The following is a 21,329-nucleotide window of genomic DNA, read 5'->3' as shown; positions in this document are numbered from 1 at the left end:
TGTCTTATTAATTTTTTTGGACAGAAAAACACCAGAGGGCTTATTTTCATGAACATTGACAGCAATTTCAATAAACAGGTAAATGTGAACAAAAAAATGTACCAGCAAGCAAATCACTGGGGAAGAACAGGATGACGCACTCACTGCTGCAGCTCTGATTGGATGCAGCTCGGAGCGTGGCGTGCGTTTCACTGAGGGGGGGGACGGTGGATGGTGCATACAGAGGGTACCGTAATGTAGCAGTGCAGGGGATCACCTTCACTACAGTAGCAATCTCAATAGGGCTTATTTTCGGGGGAGGGCTTATTTTAGAGGAATCTTACACAGTAAGGGGAGGGCTTATTTTCAGGATAGGTCTTATTATCGGGGAAACACGGTAAGCCCAGGGTTATACAGCTAGTAAGTGTCTGAGAAAGAACTTAAACTAAGGTCTTCCTAGCTCCCAAGTCATCTGACTAAAAGGTTCTTATTACCTGACCTCTGACTCAGTTGACAGAGAAGATGAAGCTAAAGCCAGAGAGGTTAAGTAAATTGTCTAAGAACCCACAGGTAGTAATGAACAGAGATGGGATCTGAACCCAGGCCTTCTAATTCCAGGTGCAGTTGTTTCCCCCTGAACCTTGGTTGTGCCCCTTACTAATTTATGTTAGATATCTTGGGTAAAATATTTAACAGCTTTGGTTCTTATCAGCAAAATGAGGATAATAATACCTGTATTACCTACCTCCATACTAACTTATAAGGATGAAATATGATAATATAGACAAGGTACTTCACAAATCTTAGAGATATCTATAAATATAACAATACTTTGTTGGAACCTCTCTCTCTGTCTCTATCTCTTTCTCTCTCTCTTTCTCTTTCTTTCTCTCTCTCCTTCCCTCCCTCTTTCCCCATATCTCCTTCCTTCATTAGAAACTACCAGTTGACCTCTTTTGAAGGATGAGGGTACTGACAAAAAGGCAGACTTACCAACTACTGGACAAACATTACGTGAGACTAAGGACAGGGGCTATTTTTTTGGTGAGGAGGAGGTAACCAAGATAGGAGGTCAATTCTGGGGCCAGCCTCTTCCACATCCCCAGAAATAATGATGGTACCTATTCCAACTGAAAGTACACAATTCTGCCTACCCCCCTCTAGAATCCGTAAAGGACTACTCATAACATCTTCATTTCCTGACTGGGACCTAGGGATAGAACATGAGATGCCCAAGACCATTTATTTTAGGTTTTTGAGCTTTATTATTACCCATGCCTATTGGGTAAAAAACTCCAGATGACCTTGAGAAAACAATGGGGATTTACTTCAGATTTCTGCTCTTTTGGTCTATGTGTCTAGTCAATTTTGATTGACTTTTAATGGTGGCTTTTAAGAGTAGAAACTCATTTTAGACCTGGAAAGACATGAGTTGTAGTCAAAAGATCCAAATCTCTTGGGTAGTGTCAGCAAAGAGGGAGCTTTTGAGACCCACTTGTTGGAAGTTGAAATAGGGAGCCCTAGTTTAAAGTGCTATAGTCCTTTGTCACCTGGGCCCTCAGTTGTTTGAAGTTAAAGGGTGTTGGTTGCTACTGACACAGCTAGAGGGAGAACACTGGGCAAGTAAAAGGAGATTAGGAGGCATGAAGAATGGGAAGGTGGTAAGGACAAAGCCAGTTGGATTCATGCCTAGATTTTAAATGGAAACAGTTTATTCTTTGCATAAGAAAATATATCTGGGTAGTTCTAGAGGGTCAAAAGATACCCAGAATAGTCAATAATAATAATGGCAATAATAATGATAACAATAAATAATGCCAATAACTACCACCAAATTAATATATTATTTTAAATTTGCTGAGCACCTTCCCTATAACCTACACTCTGAAGTAAATATTTAAAGCATTTTTATTCCTGTTTTACAGATGAAAAACCTGAGATCAAGAGTTTAAATGATTTGCCTAGATTCATATAATACCAGAGTTGGGATTAAGAGTTACCATCATTTTTCAAGTTCCAAAGGAGAAAAGGTAATGGAAGCATACAAAGATGGTGATTTTCTGATACTTAAAGCAGAGATAACTCAGAAAGAGCTTTGCTCTCAGAATCTGAGATAAGCAAGGCAATGAAATGACTATGTACCATTTTCAACCCTTAGGGTAAACTCAAGGCAAATGATCTCATCCCAGATGAACTCCTGACATGTACACATACCTTCTCTCCAGCTCTGGGCCAATAGGTATGTTGACTCTTGAAAACAGATTTATAATCCTAGTATCCTAGAATTTTATTGCTGAAAGGGACCTCAAAGATCATTTAGTTTGACCCTGTAATTTGTAAAGGCCAAGTTGATGTGTGGAAAATGTGAATGTTTGACCTTCAAAGGACAAGGAGCTCAAGGGATATAAATGTATTTAGGATTCTCTGGGAAGCAGGGGAAAATTACAAAACACTAGAGCTGAAAGGAAACTCAGTAATCCAACTTCCTCATTTGACAGATGAAGAAACTGAGGCCCAGATAGAGTGAAGAAGTTACTTGCCTAAGGTCACATAGCAATTCAATTTAAATCAACAACTATGTATTACTAATATTTGATAGACACTGTAGGGGTTGGGGACAAACTAACCAAAAAGCCAAAAGAAAACAAAAACAAAATCCCTGTTCTTGAGGAGTTTATATTCTATTACAAGTTAGTGATTCAAAAGCAAGTAGGACACAGGTTTCCTAACTTTTGGTCTAATGTTCCTCCCCTCCTCCCTCCAATTCAGCTAACTATGAAACTTAATGGGCAGCTAGGTAGCCCAGCAGATAGAAGATACAATGCTTGCCCTGGAATCAGGAGGACCTAACTTCAAATCTGGTCTCTTAATTTACTCTAACTCTAATTTACTAGTCAGATTAACACTGGGCAAGTTGCTTGATCTTGTTTGCCTCAGTTTTCTCATCTGTGAAATGAGCTGGAGAAAGAAATGGCAAAACCACTCCAATATCTTTGCCAAGAAAACCCTAAATGGGGTCACCAGGAGTCAGACACGACTGAATAACAAAAACAATTGAACCTTAATGACATAAAGAAGGGAGTGTAGTACAGTGGAATTAGAAATGACTCTGGAGTCAAAAAACCTCCTGTCAAGACCCGTTTCTGGTGCTCATACTCTGTGTGATCTTAGGAAGTCATTTAATCGCTTTTGGTCTCCCTTTCCTTATCAGTACAACAAGGGAGCTGGGCTAGGTGACCCCTGATGTCCCTTACCGCTCCAGAGCTATGACTCTTTGGAAGTACAGAGGGCTCTTGCTGGGATTTTCATTCAAGTGAGTAATGCATGATGTTTTAACATAGAGAAAGCTAGGGTGCATTGAGACATGAGAAAATATTTTAAGCACAGCTGAATAGTGAGGACCATTCAGAGAGAGGGGCCTCTTATCAGAGAGCAAACATCCTGGAAGCATTCTTCTCTTTAAGCTATGTTGTGTATGGCTTCTAGCATTCTCCTCCTGCAGCTCTGGGGGTTCCTGTACTTTCTTCATCCTCCACCCGCTTTGAAGTCAGTGGGAACTCGATGCCTTGAGGGTGGAGGAGGCTCACAATGGGGTTTTGGTTCTAATAGGATTTTACTAGGCCTGTATTTTAAATAAAATCACCTAGAATATAAATTCAACAGGATACAGCTCAATAATTTGCCTCCTTTGATTTTGTGAAAGATCTTTATAATATGATGCTCAGATGGAAATTATGCCTTTTAAAATAAACTGCAATAAAAGGAGTTACTTCAATTATTTAAGTCCTGCCCAAGGGGCTTAAGTCAAAATAGGGTTAAACTACCAAAAAAGGAAAATAAGCTTCTCAGATCCATCATCCACCCCAGCTCTGAAAGGGGGCAGAATATCCATGAGCATTAAAGCATAGCTAATGTGCTGTTTCCCCCATCCCCACCTACTTAAAGATCATTGTACCTTGATTACTGAAAATGCTTTTAATTATTCGAGTGAGGATATAAACTATAGCCATATAGGTCAAACAGTTACAAAAAAAGCGTATGTGCTGTAAATAAACACAATTTATTGTTATGGTCTTTAAATGGGGAGAAAGTAGGTAGGGGAGGTGACTACAAAGAACAAATATGGTAAATAAGGTATGATATTTATTCTTCATTGGAGTCATTTTTCATGATTGGATCACTGGAGTTTTATTAAATTTCCTAGAATCTATCTAACTCATATCCATGACTGTATACTTTTTACAATCATTACTATCATGATGGGATTATTAATATCAATATTTTTCATTGCAATAGTAGAAGTAATAGTAGCATTGTACTATTTATAATGTACATTTTCATTCTAGTCCATTGGAATATTTGTGGTAAGGGAAGATCAGTGAGGAAGGTCCTAGAAGGCGTGGCTGGCAGCTGAGGCCTACCACTCACATATCCCCAGGCTGGGGTTGCTGGGACCCAAATCTATGACCCTCAGTCAGGAAAGAATGGTAGTACTGACCTCCCCTGCTTTGCATATGCAAAAATGCAAAAGAGATTCTCTGTTCTCTCTCCTTCCTCCCTGGGCACTCAAAAGCCTACTGAGAGTGGCCAATCAGATTCACTCCCTAGTTCTGGACAAAGTCTAAAACTTTTTAATAAATGATTGTGCATGAAAATGGGAGCCTTGGCTTTCTGCTGAGTCCACTAGTTCTTTACCTTCATTCTGGGAAAGTTCTGCAGAGGTAGCTTGTGCCCAGATGCGACCTAGCCCAACCTATGATTCTTTGTTATCTGTCCCTTACTTGCTAGGCTCACATCAACTGAGCTGGTTCTCTCCCTTCCCCTTTTAATTAAAAATAAATACAAGGTAATGTGGGGGTGGGGTAGGGAGAGGCATGTGTTGCTAGAGGGATCAAGAAAGATCTTATATAAGAAAGTAGAATTTGACCTGAACTTTGAAGGGAATTAGGGGTTTGAAGAGGCAGAGGTGAGGAGAGATTGCAGTGTGGGCAGGGGGGAAGAGTGTGCAAAGTCCCAGGGTCGGGTGCTAATGTTTGTGAAGAACGATGAGATGACCAGTTTGACAGGACCTTAGAGTGTGGGAAAGGAAGTAATGGATAATTCAGCTTAAGGGGGAAAAAAAAGATAGGTTGGTACAAGACAGTGAAGGGCTTTACATGGCAAACAGAAACTACTGAATTGGCATCAGTTTTCAGAGTCTGGTTACAGCTGTTACCACTGAGGAGAAGTCTGTGATAATTCTGCAGCTCATGGGTCAGTAGAAGCTGTATATCTCTTAGAACCATCTGAGATCAGTCCTGATGGGTGCCCAGAAGACATTAGAAAAATGACAAGTACAAGAAAGGACTTCCCAACAGCTAGAACTTTACAAAAATGGAGGGGTTTATCTGATTTCTAAGGTTCCTTCCTGGTCTATGATTGGAGGCCTCAGAATGGGCAGGTTATAGGCAATTTCTTCCTTTGAGTTGGAAAGTAACATCAATAAAACATTGTTTTGAGAAATTAACATTTCATGTAAGATCTAATTATTGGTTTTGAAGAAGTATTCTCTCTCCTCGGCCCTTCCCCCATTCCCCACCAAACTGAGAGGTTGATGGAGAATTTGAATTCTACATCAAATTCAAGTTTTCTTGACAAAGCAACTTGCAAAAGCAACAAAAACTCTATGACTTTGTTCAGGTGGTACAGTAATGAGAATTTTTGACATAGAGTCAGGATTCAAATCTTTCCTCATATATTTTTTTCATGTAAAATATTTCTATATTAGTCATTTAATATAAAAAGACTCAAATAAAAGAAAAAGAATGAAAGAAAGAAAGTGAAAAATAACATGCTTTGATTTGTATTCAATCAATATCATGTTCTTTCTCTGAAGGAGGATAGTATGCTTCATCACTGATTGTGATTTTGCTTTGGGATTGTCTTAGATCATTGTATTGCTGAGAATAGCTAAATCGTTCAGAGTTCTTCATTGAGCAATACTACTATTACTATGTACAACATTCTTCTGGTTCTGCTCACTTCACTTTGCATCAGTTCATGTAAGTCTTTCCAGATTTTTCTGACATCATCCTTCTTTTCATTTCTTGTAGCACAATAATATTACATCACAATCATATACCACAGCTTGTTTAGCCATTCCCCAATTGATGGTCCCACAGACATATATAAACTGTGTGGCACTGGGTAAGTCAGTTAATCTGTCTGTACCTCAGTTTCCTCTTTTATAAAATGGAGATGATACTAGTACCTACTTCATAAAGTTGTTGTGAGAATCAAATTTAAAATACTTTGTAAACTGTAAAAGCACTATATACGTGCTAGCTATTATGATTAGTCTATGGGAGAGATACTATATCACTATAAAAATATTCTTTAAACATCCCCTGTTGTAAAAACAAACTTGTTGGGGCAGCCAAGTAGCACAGCAAGTAAGAGCACCAGTCCCAGTGTCGGGATGACCTGGGGGTTCGAATCAAGGCTCAGACACTTAGCACCTACCCAGAAACACCTGGCCGTGTAACCTTGAGCAAGTTACTTAACCCCAATTGCTTAACAAAAAAAATTGTTTTATATGGCCAAGTCCACATACGATCATAGATATAAAGCCAAGAGAGTCCTCAGGGACCATTCCCCCCTGCCACCTCAATTTTACATGTGACTCATGGCCCAGGAGTCCCCTTCCAAGGAAAGGGGATCCTTTTCTTGACTTGTGTATAGCTTGAATTCATCTTAAGGCTATCTTGATATCCAGAAAGGAGAATCAGAATTTCCTTGAACTCTGATTCCTCATAATCCCACTTTATAGTAGAAGGCTGAGGGAAAAAAAAAATCTTTAAAGTAAATCTTAAGTATGACTCATGTCTAGAGTCTTCCTAATAGAAAATAAAAGATTTCTTTCTATAAAGATACCCCATATGCAAAGGAGATCTATAGTAATGAACAGTGGTTTCTGTACCACAAAAGAAATACTTTAAGTTGATACTTTTTTATTATATAAGGTCAAGAAACTAGAGATAGTAGGATGAAAATTTTTATTTCAAAGTAAAATTATATTTGTAATTATTTGTATTTTAAGTATATATGTACATATAGGAAAAATTAAGTTATCATAAAATTATTTTTAAATATTGTGTCATTTGATATCTCTGGTCCTTCTAGTGCTAACACATCCAAAAAGAAGAAAGATAATAGCCCATCACATCTGTTATATTTTCCTAGGAAATAAAGGCAACTTTATTTTTCACCCACCTTGGATCTATACCATCTGATCAGCTCACAAGTCCTTATCTTCTGGCCAGCTGGTCCTGAATCCATTCAGATTCAGTGATGGTAGTGACCTCTCTTACAGGTGGTATAGTTGTAGACATCCTCTGCTCCTTTGGGGCATCTGACACTTACTTAAGAACTCTCTCCCTTCTAAAACTCATGAAGTTACCAGTGAGACAGGAAATGTCCACCTTTCAGGACCTAGTGTTCTGGGCACTGGGAAAGAAGCACAAAACAATATACAGTTAGGATTCTGAGATCCAATCTCAGGCTTGACTAAGCAAACACATGTTCTTTTTGCCCTGTGCTTGTATTTTTTGCCACCATTGCTGTTTGGAGTGATGGGGAACAGAGGGGAGAGATTTTTTTTCATAACTTTATTGGAAGTCTACAGGAGATCTGTCAGTGAATCTGTCCAAAGAGAGGGCATCCCTAAAGAGGAGTGATGTCTTTTCACAGTTCTTTTAGCCCAGTGAGAGGAGGAGTTTCCTCAGAAAGAATTCTTCTCCCGTGATCCTTAGTAGCCAATCATCTTTGACAGCACTCCCAATCTTGAGGGCACACAAGGATGAATCAGGAATTTCTGTATCTTCTCAGATGAAAAATGAAAGCCATCCTCCAGCAAGAGGTCAATGTGCATGTTCACTCCTCTGGAGCTAGGGTACAGTAGGATTCTCCCTGCTATGAACAGATGAAGAAACTGATGCTGAAGGATGCTAAGTGATCAGTGTTTTTTTTTTTCCATTGTACTACACTGCCTCCTCAAAGCTGGGGGATCTTGACCCCGAAACAAGTCTCTTGTGCCAGAAAAGCTGCTTGGATCACTAACAGGAAAAAAGGAAAAACTGATTTTAAAAAAAATCACTTGGGTTGGCTAGGTGGTGCAGTGAATAGAACACTGGCCCTGGAGTCAGGAGGACCTGAGTTCAAATCCGGCCTCAGACACTTAACACAAAACTAGCCATGTGATCTTGGGCAAGTCACTTAACCCCAATTGCCCTGCCTTCCCCCTTCAAAAAATAAAAAGAATAAATTAAAAAACATCACTGTCAATTACATGCCATTACCAAAGGCTCTTAATAACTGAAATCAAAAGCTCCCAGCTCAAACCACAGCTGGAATTTTAAGAGGGCTGGTGGAGTTATGCATGGAGAGAAAGAACCTTAGACTGGCCTTGGGGTTCCTCCATCAGTCCTCTGGCCAGAACCTCTTCTCCGCAGCTTCTGGGGCTTCACAGAGAGTGTAGCTCCTTCAGCCTCTCTCTTCTGTGACAAGTCCTTCTCTAGGCTGCCAGACAGCAAATTTAAGAGACAAGAGGCGGACAGGCGCTCCTGTGGGGGCTGCCCTTCTCTTTCTTACCAGCTGCTTCAGAAAACCCAGCTCCCACTGGCCTTGAGTGTCTGGTTTATAGGTTTCCTAGGCCCAGTTTTCACATTAGGCAGCTGCAGTGGGAGACTATTACCCCTTTAATGGGAATCTCTCCAACAGGAGGGGTCAGAGGCTCCCAGCACTTTTCCTGTGTAAAATTAATTGAGCTCTCAGGGTCAGGGGGTTACGAGCAGGGCTCATTATAACAAATGATTTCTGTTTGAGTAAAAAGACCTTTGGGGTCATTTCAGAATTCTGCCTAAATTCGGTAATTATGTCTGCCTCGGGCCTTAAGCAAACAAAGAGGGCCAACCAGAGAAATAAGGGATCTGGGAGAAGAATCCAGGGAGGGAGGGGCAAGAACAACTCCATGGAGCAAGACGGAACATTTTCAGCTAGAGCTGGGAGCCAGGCCTGAAGAGGCCCATAGCCCAGTGGAGCTGAGTGCTCCAGCATCCAGGGCCTCAGGAACCTGGAGACAGCTTCCAGGAACAGAGGAGTGAGGGAAGGGCAAGAACAACTCCATGGAGCAAGATGGGACATTTTCAGCCAGAGCTGGGAGCCAGGCCTGAAGAGGCCCACAGCCCAGTGGAGCTGAGTGCTCCAGCATCCAGGGTCTCAGGAACCTGGAGACAGGTTCCAGGAACAGAGGAGTGAGGGAGTGCGGAAGAGAACGGCTCCTCCTCACATCCTTGACCCTTGGCAGAGTTGGTTCAAATTCCCACCTAGATTGGACACTGGCAGCAAAATTGGGGTGGGGGTGGGTAACACACAATGAAAGGCCCCTGACGTGCTAAGCTAAGACTATGACAGAAGGGTTAATTACTGAGCCTGTCAGCCTCCTGATTTCTGAGGCAGGGATGGTTAAGAGACTCTCTGCACAGCAGTCTCTGAAAAATGGGACTTTGGGAAGATTCAAGCTCTCACATACAGCTTTGTGTGTGGTTCTATTTGAAAGCCAAAAAAGAAGTAAGTTTAGGAGATTTCTAGATTGGCCAAGATGTACACTCCAACGTCTGAAAAGCCGATGAGCTCCTGGGACCCAATTTTGGCAGAATTCAGCTGTATCAGTCAATCATTCAATAACACTGATGTGAGAGGCCTTTGCATATAGGGAACGGATACAGATATTAATTTACATGTACAACATTGCAGTCATGAAAAACTGGTTACATTATCTGAACATGCATATGTGAATGAATACAAAAAATAAATACTTACTATGTTCTAAGTACTGTGCTAAGTGCTAGAGATACAGACCCCAAAGGAGAAACAGTTCTTATACTAGAGAACAAATTCCTATGTTCTAATAGGGAAAGATAAACATTTAGGTGAATGGTGGCCACGGAAGGAAAGGAATAAGCATTTATATGCCAGGCACTGTGCCAAGCAGTTCACAAATATTATCTCATTTGATCCTTACAACAAGTCTGTGATGTAGGTGCTATCATTGTCCCCATTTTTCAGTTGAAGAAACAAAGGGCACTCAGCAATTAAATGACATGCCCAGAGTTACACCAGTTACACAGCTGGTCAGTGTCTGAGGTCAGATTTGTACCAGATCCCTCTGACTCCAGGTGCCACTTAGGGAGTGTCTTTCTGAGGAGTCTCAAGAATGGTGACCTGATATGTAGAGTGGCCAGATGACACACTGTTATAACTGAAACCAGAAACTCAGAGATCAAACCAAAGCTAGAATTGCTGGTGGAGTTATACATGGAGAGAAAGAACTGGAGACTGGCCATGGTGTTCGTCTATCAGTCCTCTGGCCAGAACCTCTTCTCTCCAGCTCCTGGGGCTTCATAGAAAGTAACTCTTTTAACCTCTGTCTTCTGTGGTAAGTCCTTCTCTGAGCTGCCAGGCAGCAGATTTAAGAGACAGGAGGAGGACAGGCGATTCTGGTATGGACTTGTATGAGTAGGGATTGTTTCATTCTTTATATTTGTATCTCCAGCAGCTAGCACAGGCCTTCGTTAGTAGTAGATGATTAATAAATACTTATGGATTAACTAATTACTGTGTCCAGAAGATGTATCATGGGGTAGGTGTGTATGACAGAGTATGAGTGAATTAACAAGCAGCTGGCAAAGTTAGCCTTGGTGGACAGCTGGATGGCTGGGTAAGATGGAGATGTGAACCAATGTCGTTGGTCAAGAGCCAGTCAGGTACAGAGAAATAAGTTGACTGGTTTACATTCACTCAATTGCCATTCAGGAGGGCAGGAGGCTCAAAGATAAGTGTATTGCCTTTCTGAATGAATTTTGAAGGTCCAGGGTACAGAAATCCAGGTCCATTGAAGAGAGGCTGGAACTCCGTGATAAGAAATTAGTCTGTCCTACCATGTTACTGCTCTGCTCAGGGAGTTTCAGTGTCACCCCATCACTTCTGCAAGAACACGTACTCTCTTCAGCTTGACATTTAAAGCCCTTCACAATCTGACTTCAGCCTCAATCTACCTTTCCAGATTTATTTCCTATTTTCCCCCTTTACATACTCTATGTTCCAGCAAACTAGATTATTTGCTATTTCCCCACGATTTAAACTCTACCTCTGGTTCCCTCTGCCTCTTAGAATGAACTCTCTCCTTACCTCTGCCTCTTAGAATGAACTCTTTTAGAATCTTCTGTTTCCTTCAAGGTTCATTTTAGGTGTCCTCTCCCATTGGAAGCCTCTCCTTACCCAGCCTGGTTGTTAGTATCCTCCCTCTCCTAAAACTATCTTATTTACTGAGGTAGTTATGTTTCCCAGGGGAATGTAAGCTCCTTGAGTTCAGGGGCTGTTTTCAATTTCCCTTTGCATCCCCAGTAAATATATAATACACATACACACATGCATACATATATATACATACATATACACATATAAAATAATTATATACATTATATATGAGGGAGTATGAGTGAATCAACAAGCATATATGTGTGTGCACATATATGTATGTATACTCACAGACATGTGTATATGTATACATGCATGTATACACATGTATATAGTATTGTGCATATGTATGTATTACACACACACGTATATATATATACAAATTGTTGCTGTTTTTCAGTCATTTTCAGTTGTGTCCCCATTTGAGGTTTTCTTGTTGAAGCTACTGGAATGGTTTGCCATTTTCTTCTCCGGATTATTTTACACATGAGGAAACTGAGGCAAACAGGGTTATGTGACTTGTCCAGGGTCACTCAGCTAGTAAGGATCTGAGGTTGGATTTGAGGAAGCTGAGTCTTTCTGAGTATAGACCTAGTGCTCTATTCACTAAGCTACCTAGCTGCCCCCATATGCACATATACATGCATATAAAATATATGTAACATATATGCATGTGTATGTGTAAACATAGATACTATACATGTGTATATATGTATGCATGTATTGTGTTTACATGTGTGTATATATTTATATATAGATATTTGTGTGTATGTTTGTATGTATTTGGGGAGGGGCCCCCTAGATCCATGATTTCAAAAGTTAACAAACACAGCTCGGGAACTTCATTGTCCTTAAGAATATTTATTGCCCAGGAATAATGAGCAATGACATGATTTGTCCAGGGTTATATATCCAGAACACGACAGAGGAGAACTTGCACTTGGGTCCTTTGGACCCCAATGCCAGCCCTCTTTTCATTATATTACACTAGTGCTTAACAAATGTTATTCAAGCAGGACTCCAAAGAAAGGATATGAGAAGACATTCCTCCTTCCCCATTCCTTGACAAGGTGGGAGGCCCACGGGTGTGGAGCATTGCATATATTTTCAGACTTTGCCACGTACCATTTAGTTTTTCTTTCCATTTTTCTCTTTTTCTTCCCTTTTTTTTCCTTTAAAACTATTCTTTCTTATATAGAATGACTCTTGAAGTAAAGAGAAGAGGAAAGAGCCTTGGGAGAACTTTAGGTTAGATAAAAAGAAAAGATAGCAAAACATATATTTAAAATGCTTGCTGAACCGCATTGGGTTGTTGGAGGCGATAGAAACTCAGGCAGACGTAGGAGAACAGGGCAGGTGGACAAAGGGATACCCATAAATAACAGATTGAAAAGAAGGTATGACAGCAAGAAACAGACTTCCACCCGAGGAAATGCAGGTGCTCCTCACCATAAGTAAATAGTATGTGAACCTTTTATCTGGAAGGATTTATTGGAGGGAATGAGTTCACAGACCAAAGCTTCAAAGCTATTATGCCTTCAGGTACCCTCGGGCAGGTATTTCAGAATTGTCCTATCCCATTCTGTGCATCCTACTAGCTGTGTTCCTTGACTGCTTTTGACTAATATAGTAGAAAGAACATAGAATTTGGATTAGGAAACCTGGGTTCAAGTTTTGGTTCTGTTAATAATAATGACAACAACAACAATAATAGCTATAATTTATGTAGTCCCTACTATGTTCCAGGATGATCTTTACAACAATCCTGGGAAGTAGGTGCTATTAGTATAGATGATGAAACAGAAGCAGACAGAGATTAAGTGATTTACCCAAGGTCATATGGCTAGTAAATGTCTGAGTGAGAATTTGAACTCAGGTCTTTCTGACTACAGACCTGGCACTTTATCCACTGGTACGCCTAGCTTCCTACTAACTAGTTGTATAAGTCTATTCTCCTTCTCTGGGCCTAAGTTTCACATCTTGATAAAATGGCAAGATTATACTAGATAATCTCTAAGATTCTGGATGTTGAATCATAAAATCTTAGAACTGACAGAGACTTCAGAGGATGTTGAGTCCAATATATACACCAGATGCCCCTTCAATATCTACAACAGTGCATCATTTAGCCTCTTTTTAAAAATAATATAGTATCAGACAGAGGACAAAGGTATAGTCTTATGTAGATGCATATGAATGTGTGTGTCCATATATAAATATGATGATGGATATCTAAGCATATGTAAGTAACTATATGTATGTAAGGTTATAGGTATGCATATATATTCTGTTTTTTTAAACCAAGTGTAGAATTTTTGTATTAATTCTTATCCTTATGAAAAATGTAAATATCATTACAAACCCTCCTTCCCCATTCTTCCATCTCCCATGATTGTACAGTTATTCTCGACTCCCTTATCCCACACATCCAATAAGTTGCCCTATCTTGTCATATCTTCCTTTATAACATGTAGTATCCCTGACCTCTCCATTGACACAGACACTATTTTAGTTCAAGTCCTTATCATTTCTCACATGGACTACTGCAATGGCATCCTTATTGGTTTCCCTGCTTCAAGTCTCTGTCCCTCCAATCCATCCACAGTTGCCAAAGTTATTTTCCTTAAGGACAGATCTGACCACGTCACTCCCCTATTCATCAAATTTCAGTGGTTCATTATTGCCCCTGGGAAAAAACATAAATTATTCTGTTTGAATTTAAAGCACAAGTTGAACAATTTGGGTACAACATACTTAACCTTATTGTGTATACTATTCTTCCCTCACTTTAACGTGCAGGCAAACTAGCCTTCTCTCTGTTCCTTACACATAGAACTCCATTTCCAACTCTCTGCCTTTACCTTGGTCATCCACTATCCCTGGAATGTCCTTCTTCCATATTTTCTTCCTCATAGAATCTCTTTATTCCTTCAAGATTAGGGTCAAGTGCCAGGTTCAATAGGAAATCTTTCATGATTACTCCCCTCCCCCAATTGAGAGTCAATAAGCATTTATTCATCACTTGCTATATTCCAGGTAGGCAGCTAGGTGGTGCAGTGGATAGAATGCCTGGCCTGGAGGCTGAAGACTACAGTTCAAATCCAGCCTCAGACACTAACTCTGTGACCCTAGGCAAGTCACTGTTTGCCTCAGCTTCTTCAACTATAAAATGATCTGGAGAAGGAAATGGCAAATGACTCCAGTATCTGCCAAGAAAATGCCAAATGGGTCCATGAAGAGTCAGATACAACCAAATGATTGAATAACAATATATTATTTTTTTTTCCTTTTTGGAGGGGGAAGGCAGGGCAATTGGAGTTAAGTGACTCACCCAAGGTCACATGGCTAGTAAATGTTAAGTGTCTGAGGTCCGATTTGAACTCAGGTACTCTTGACTCCAGGGCCATTGCTCTATTCATTACTTAGCCACCCCATAGCAAAATATTCTAAGCACTGAGTTAAGCACTGGGGATACAAAAAGAGGCAAAATTCAGTCCCTGCTCTCAAAAAACTCACAATATATTGCCCTTCCTAAATACATGGTATTTATTTTGATTCTGCCTCCATATATTCCATATGTGCTTGTATATGTACATGTCTAATAGAATGTAAGCTTCATGAGAAAATAATAACAATAATAATAGTTAGCATTTACATAGCACTTTAAGGTTTACAAAATACTTTATATATATATATACATATATATATATACATATATATATAATCTTATTTTTTGAAACAAAGATTTTTTTTTCATTTCTGTTATCTTTTTCCCAGCACCTATAACAGAGCCTGCCATATAATAACCAGGTGATAAATTCTTGCTGATTGGTTTAATTTCATCCCCTTCGTTTTTGGTGCATCATTTCATTCTGTTGTGATAACATAGCACCATTCTGTCAGTGTTCATATTGGCTTCCCAGTCTCATGTGATAAATTATATTTTAACGGAACAGACAGGTGAGGCTAGAGATCTGGAAGTTTCTAGTTGTACATACTTCCTCTGAAAATCATCTTATGAACAATCAGAAACTCTACCAAAATAAACAAAAGAACAATAAATAAGAGATGAACAATGAGAATGGATTGTAAAGTTATTCCTAAGGATGGGGTAAGTTGGGGCCAGAAGCGAAACAAGATCACAAAGGCCCTGGCTATTGGTTTTGATTAATAAAGACTTGCCTTGAACCAGTGTCTAAAGGAAAAGACTTGAGTCTGCACCCCTTAGCAGTCATTTGGTTTGAGACTGTGGCCCTCTAAGCTATAATTGCTTGGCTCAGTATCTACCCTGACATTCACCCTCTATATAATGTAAACTCCTTGGAGAAAGGCAGTATATCTTTTTTGTTTCTATATGCCCACAATCTAGTACAATGTCATAATTAGTTTTTTAATAAATGCTTGTTAAATCAGTTTTGGAATAGCTCAGTCTTCTGTATTTTTAATTATTTAAAGATTTTGGATATCAAAGGATAATATTTTGGATAATCAAAAATTAAATTAAATCCAAAATAAAATATTTTGGATAATCAAAAATTTCATTACAGATTGTTAATGGAAGGATTTGTTCCTAGTCTAATTGTTTTATACTTTTTCTATGCTGCATTGCTTTCATTTGTGCAAAGGCCTTTTGTTTTTATGTTGACTTTTACATTATTTTATTTTTATATTTATACTTATATATTTTATAATATTTACATTATATTATGTATTTGTATTTTATATTTATTTTTACATTAACTTTTGTATCAACTATCTGCTTTGTCTTTTATGATCTCTTCTATTTGTTTAAAATAATTTCTCCCCATACATAGATATATTTATCCTTCCATTCTTTCATATTTTAGCATGACTTGTTATAGCTAAAATGTTTGTTTTTAATTAATTGTGGTATATTGTATAAGCTGTTTCTCTAAATCCACTTTCCTCCAAATTATCCAAAGTTCCTCAGCAATTTTAATGAACATGTTGCTTTTCTTCACTATGTTCTTGGGTTTGTCAAATATAAAACTGCTCTGAGTATTTGTTTCTAAATTCTGTTTGTTTAATTTATTCCCCCCCCAACATTCTTTTCTATTTTTAATTCTATATGAAAGAATTTTGATAAGTACTGATTTATAATATGAAATTTGGTAACATTATTTCCCATGTATATTTTCATTATTTTGCTTGCTATTATTGACTTTCCCCCTTCTCTATGAATTACATTCTTATTTTATGTAATTATATAAAGTATACATTGGTATTTTGATTAATATACTATGAATTTTTAAATTAATTTAAATATTACTATCACCCTTCTATATTAGCTGGACCTAACCATAAAAATTCAATACTTGTCTAAATAATTATTCCAATTAGCTATTTTATATTTCTATAAAAATATTTTATTGATATATTTTTCCAAGTCCTATGTGTCATGATAATTTTTGTATGTTTTCTTGTTTGTTTTGGTCTTCATCTGTGATGTCAACAATGTAGGGAGGAAATTCCTAGTGAGGAAGCTGTCTCTACCAAAGCTGATCAACAACTATTAGGCACTTTGGAATATCCAAGAATTGTCTGGGACTTAAAGACGAGAGGAGGTCATTCAGTATGTGTCAGACACATGACCATTAGATTAGATCCTAGATAAAGTACTTAGTTGTTACTTTAAACTATATTTCTCTTTCTGTCCATTTTTCTGGATTTCGATTGGAATATACAGGAAAGCCAACGTATTATTGTGGACATATTTCTATCCTTCTACATTACTCAAATTATTTATCATTTCAATTTTGTTTTTTATTATCTTTGGTATTCTAAATAAACCATTATATCATTGCAAAACATATGGGGTAGGATTCAGGTTCTCTTTTTTAGAAATTTCCTGAATTTATTTTTTTGTTGTTATAGCTACCATTCCTGGTACTATGCAAATTGTGATATTGAAGCATCCTTATATCACTCCTTGTAGCCAAGCTTCTCCATTTCAAGTAATGGTGATTTTTGTTATTAGACTTCTTAAAAAATTATATTAAGGAACTATATTCATATTCTTATGTCACCTTTAGTATTCTTAACATAATGGGGTTCTATTTTATTTTTTAATTTATTGATACATTGTGATTATATTTTCTAATCATATTAATGTTTTCTTGTGCCAAAACTTTTATAGTTGTGTTATCATGCAAATTAGTCAAAAGGAATTATTTTTTATTATTTCCTACTGTAGTCTCTTGCCAGAATTTATTTATTTGCATCAATATTAATCAATGATATTATTCCATAGTTTTCTTTCTTTCTCTGTCGTTTGGATATCAAGACCTCATTAGTCTAATAGAATGAGCTTAGTTGTTTTCTTTTACCACTTTTAAAACCATTTAGTCAGTATAGCAGTTACTTTTTCTTTAAATGCCTAGTAATATTTATTTATAAATTTACAAATAATATCTTAGTAAGATTCATTTATATATGCAATTTTTCCATTGTAATTCATTTATGTTTCATTCAATTGTATTGTTGTATTATATTACCTTTGGCATACTCTTCAGTATAATGTTTTAAAAATTGTTTCTATGGTTTGGTCTTTGGTCTACTCATTATTTTGAAGGCATGACTCAATTCCTAACCATGCTATACTTGGTGTCCCTCTTAAATGATGGCACTTCTAAGAGATAATAGTATATTTCTTGTAGTAAGTAAAGGACTGGAACATTCATTACATTCTTTAAAATCAGGCAGAGTGAGATGACCAGAACCAGGAGAACAATTTACATAGTAACAGCAATATTGTAAATATAATCAATTGTGAAAAACTTCATAACTCTCGTCAATGATATGATCCATCACAATTTAAAGGATTCATGAGGAAAAATGCACTCTTTAAAGTCATGATTACCCCAGCAAAATTTTGTTTCATAGTTAGTTTTCACTGCTTTTTAACATAAGAATTGTTGTTAGTCTTGATTTTATCAAATACAACTTTGTTTTTAGGACAGATAAAACCCAGCTTTTCTTGATAGGAAATTGGGGATATTTTATTTTCATCTTGCTTTTTAGTATGTCACATTTCAATATCTTTTTTCATTTCTTATTCTCAATGAGAATATGGATGACTTGGATTGGTTTTGTTGTTGCTGTAAGATTTGATTCACCTTAACTGCTTTAAATATTCTTTCTTTGTTACATTAAGTAAAACATTTGGGATTCCTCTCTGATAGCATCCTCTGCATTCTATCACCTCCATTTTGCTTTCTTTTTCTTTTCAACATTTTAGGGAAATGTTGCAATATGAGTTCCTTAAATTTAATGTAATTATTACAAAAAATATACAATTTCTTTAAGTACAAGACTCTTTGAGTCTTCATATTTTCCCAGGAGACCAATAAACCTTAGTTTATCTCACAAATCTTTGTCCTTTGCTCAATAACCTATATTTTTAGAGAATTTAAAATCTTTTTTCTAGCTGTTCTGCCATGTGTTTACATTTTGTTTTGTAATTTGATCTCCCACTATTGTGTCTCCATCTTCCATCTATTTATAAGCTATTCTATTCCTCAGACAATCCACAAGTGTATTAAAATTTTCCATAGTTTTTTCCAAGTTTTCAAGTCTCGTGCTCATATTTTTTATTATTTTTCATCATTAATGATAATAATAATAATATCTATTTATTTATATTTATATAGTACTTTGGAAATATTATTTCAACCTCACACTAACACTGGGAAGTAGATACAATAATTATCTCCATTGTACTGTTGTAGAAACTGAGGCAGACATAGGTTAAGTGACTTCCTCAGGGTCACATGTCTAGTATCTGAGGCTGGATTTGAACTCAGTTATTCCTGAATCTAGCACTCTACCCATTGCCCCACCTAGGTGTCTACTGAATTCAAATCCATTTTTACAGCTGCCAGAACTATTTTTGTTTGTTTGTTTGTTTGTTTAGCTTGTTAACCAGTTTGAAGCCTCTTGTGATTTGTCAAGTTTTACTCTGTAGTATCTTCTAGTTGATGTACCCTTTTTTTTTTCCTATGGCAGGAGTCTCTCCTTAGTCCTAATAATATGATATCACTGTACTAACCCCCCCTTTTCTGCCTTTAATTTTTTTCTGCAAGATCACTTTCTTTGTGAGACATTTCTCCTTTACCCTCTTTTGTTTGCTTTGTTTTTGTTCTATTACTTTCTTTTGAACTTAAATTTTTTTTTTTGAGATTATGAAGAAGGAACTAAATTTAGTTATTACCAGCCATGAAGCTATCTTATCAGAAATACCCTCTTTCAGCTGCATGGTATCTACTCCTTTCTGAACATGTCCTCCATGTTTTCATCTGCACAACTGACAAAAATTTTGAGCAGAACAGGACATACCCCTGTTATGTTTCTGTGTTGCTTTCCCTTTTAAAATGTTCTTCCTTAAAGTCAGTTGCTTGCCCCGTGTTCTGAGACATAAAGTCAGTGTAACTCAAGAGAGAAATGTGTTCCATGTTGTGGAGTACTAAGGATAGAAGTGTTGGTAATTGCCAAGAAACTTAGCTACCATTTGTCTAATGTTCAGTAAAACTGGTCATGGGTATTTTCCTTAGAACTTTCAAGATGCCGAGCCAGACATAAAAATAGCTCCAGCTGTTTTGCATTCACATTCTGCTCCTTATTTTTAGAGGACTATTATTAATATTTTATCATTTAATTATTAATTCTCCTTCAAATATGTGATTAGCTGTACTGAATTCAATCAGCGTTTGTACTACATTTATTTAGCCTTGCTTTTGTGTAGAAGTAGCCCATATATTGGGCTCTGTTTTCATGTGCTCTTACATTGTTGAAAGACTTCAAAAGGCCATGGGTGAAAGAGGAAAGTGTCACCCAACTGCCATTCATTTAGGAAAGATTTCTTGGAGGTGATCTCGGAGCAACGTCACCAAACGAACACACCAAAGTTAGCAGGGGAAAAGATGAATTGCTGCAGCATTGCTGGTCGTTGGTGTTTACTCCCTCCTGAGTGGGAAGTGAATTACCTGGTGCTTTTTTTGAACAAGTATTTATGAAGTACCTCTCCTAATGCCAGCTACTGTGCTAAGAGCTTTATAAATGTTGTTTCATTTTATTCTCAGCAGGGCCAGGAATTAGGTAATTTTATTAATTCATGGCAAGCAGAGTTAAAGACTCACCTAGGATCACACAACTAATGTGTGAGGTCATCTTTGAACTTGGGTCTTCCTGACTCCCAAGTCCAGGGCTCTATCCACTGTGCCACTTATTCACCTCCTGTTTACTCCATACCTGCTACAGGGGCAGGCTGGTCAATGTTTAACAACTGGTTCTCTGGGGGAGTGTGTGGGGGGGAAGCACATATGACAAACTTTTAGGTTTTATCTGGATTATTAATATTTTCTCTATCATTTTCTTAAGTCTAGACAATCAATTAGATAATAAATAAAGTCCTGATTGGTATCATGTGCTAACTTCTGAGGTATAAACACTCTGGTAGTTTAACTATCAGCCTATAGGAACTGGCTCCAGCAGACCCTTGCCTATTATACCTCCCATGCAAGCTACCTGAGGGCACCGACTGAGCCATTCTTGTCTTCAGGTTCCCAGTGCTGAACGTAATGCAAGTACACCATGTTTGTTGTAATGAATGCAATTGAATTTATCATTGAATTCCTTTAGTCTAAATCTTACCCATCCTTTACAGTCTAGGCCAGCTAATCCCAGTTCCATGAACCCTTCCTTGATTTATACCACAAGAAGGGATGTTCTCCTCTTTTGCTCTCCTCTAACTCTTTGTGCTGTTACTTCAGACATTTCACATTATCTCTTTTATGGTCTGTGTGGTATCTACAGTACCCAACATAGGGTTTTGCTTACAGTGGGTGCTCAGTAAATATTTCTAGAAGGTAGGAAGGCAGGCAGGTAGAAAAGAAGGAAGGGAGGTAGGAAGGAAGAAAGGAAGGAAGGAAGGAAGGAAAGAAGGAAGGAAGGAAAGAAGGAAGGAAGGAAGGAAGGAAGGAAGGAAGGAAGGAAGGAAGGAAGGAAGGAAGGAAGGAAGGAAGGAAGGAAGGAAGGAA

At 37.8% G+C, this 21,329-nt stretch overlaps 1 long non-coding RNA gene across 1 annotated transcript in view; it reads right to left on the bottom strand.

Annotated features, from left to right (window-relative positions):
* The window catches only part of LOC138142482 (uncharacterized), a 30,133-nt gene that overhangs the window by 6,612 nt on the left and 2,192 nt on the right, over positions 1–21,329 (bottom strand). Inside the window, exon 2 of the long non-coding RNA XR_011163438.1 lies at positions 7,231–7,464. This is a non-coding gene — a long non-coding RNA (uncharacterized lncRNA). The remainder of the gene's footprint in view (positions 1–7,230; positions 7,465–21,329) is intronic.

Source organism: Petaurus breviceps, unplaced genomic scaffold (genome assembly GCF_028583685.1).
Source record: "Petaurus breviceps papuanus isolate PSGF00001 unplaced genomic scaffold, PetGlider_PUasm1.0 90591, whole genome shotgun sequence".
Classification (NCBI taxonomy): Eukaryota; Metazoa; Chordata; class Mammalia; order Diprotodontia; family Petauridae; genus Petaurus; species Petaurus breviceps.
This window is presented reverse-complemented; position numbering and strand designations above follow the sequence as displayed.